This window comes from Macrobrachium nipponense, chromosome 13, assembly GCF_015104395.2.
Source record: "Macrobrachium nipponense isolate FS-2020 chromosome 13, ASM1510439v2, whole genome shotgun sequence".
Lineage (NCBI taxonomy): Eukaryota > Metazoa > Arthropoda > Malacostraca > Decapoda > Palaemonidae > Macrobrachium > Macrobrachium nipponense.
In genome coordinates, this window is record NC_087206.1 from 46,609,348 (window position 1) to 46,611,009 (window position 1,662).

Here is a 1,662-nt window from a genome sequence, read left to right on the forward strand (position 1 = left end):
GTGAATGGTGAATGTTCCTTGAATGTTTAGTGTGTACGTGTTTAGTGAGTGATTAGTGAATCTTCATTGACTGTTTAGTGTTTAACGAGTGTTTAGGGGTTTAATGAGCATTTAGGTTTTGTGATTTATTTTAGTGTTTAATGGGTGTTTATGGTTTAGTGAGTGTTTTGTGTATAGTTAGTGCTTAGTGAAGGAATGTTTAATGTATAGTAAGTGTCTGATGAGTGTTTAATGAATGTTTACTGAGTGTTTGGGGCACAGTGAATATTTAGTGAGTGTAGTGTTTTATGAGTGTTTAGCTAGCATTTAGTGCTTAGTGAGTGTTGAGTTTTCAGTGAGTGTTTAGTATTAAGTAAGTGTATTGTGAATGTTAGTATTTAGTGATTATACATTACTGTTTAGTTAGTGTTTAGTGACTGCATACAAAGAAAGTCCTGTAATTTACAGGTACCATTTATGCTAAACAGTGCCTAGATCCAAAACTAGATGCTTAGGCCTTGACCGCAATGGTTGGAGTGCTTAGGCAAGCCTGTTTTTGCAAGGCAATTTTTTCTGTGAATTTGGGTCAAGTAATAATGATAAAAATAATAATAAAAACAGCATCAACGATAATAATAATAACAATAATAATAATAGTAACACTAATAATAATAACAGCAACAACAACCATAATAATAACAATAATAGTATTAATAGTAATAACAATAAGACAATAGTGAAAAAGATGAAAATAATAATAGTCATAGAATATAGTACTTTGAGCTGGTCCGAAACCTTTAAATATGGCCTCCCGAGGTCACAGGCTCGGCAAGGACATCTCCACTCCAGTCACTGACGATCTATGGTTGGAAAACCATGCCAAAGTTTAGCCACTATTTCTAGTTTACATAACAGGGTAGAGAAATCATAAGTCTTTTAACCTTCTATCACCTCAGTTCACAATATAGATATCTGAAATGTATGGTGCTTCTAACATATCCTTTCATAATTTACCTTTAAGTTCGTTTTTTTTTCTACAGTCATTCTGATACAGTACCCTTAGTTACTGATACTGATAACAAGTTAGTAAGTCTGCCCGTAAATTCAGCAATTTTCGTCTAAAAAGAAGTGTCCCAAGGACTCTAGAATTCATTTACCTGACTCCTTCTAAAATTGCCATCCGAAATGCGGAAATATAACCTATAGCATCGGTGGACTCAGAAAAAATGAAAATGAAAATCAAATGTGACTATCTTAATCTCTGGTAGTTACCTGGACGTAAAGATACTTGGAATAGTGCCTCTTCCTTACTTAGCAGAGTTGGTGACCCCTTTTTGGCTCTCGACCTCTCCTTCTTGGGGTGACCAATGACGCTTGCTAAAAGTTTCCGTGTTCTAATTCTGAGACCTATTTAAATTCTTTTATACGTATATACAAGATACTAAAGGATGCGTATACCAGATTCCATGTAAATCTTGTGATAACTTATATTTGTCAAACTGGAAATACATTGATCATGCAATCGATTGGGCGTTATTAGGTTTTTTAATAATGCACTGGAAAAAAATAGCAAGCAGTCTAGTTTCAGCAAGAAAACTTGAACAATAGCTTTGGTGTGTCTAGACTTGATCTGTTAATCTCAAAAGAAATACGCAGGGAGTTTGAGTTTAAGGAAGGTACTTG

General features: G+C 34.3%; 1 protein-coding gene across 1 annotated transcript in view; it reads right to left on the reverse strand.

The window, feature by feature from the left end:
• Window positions 1-1,662, reverse strand: part of LOC135225312 (uncharacterized) — an 86,228-nt gene that overhangs the window by 80,253 nt on the left and 4,313 nt on the right.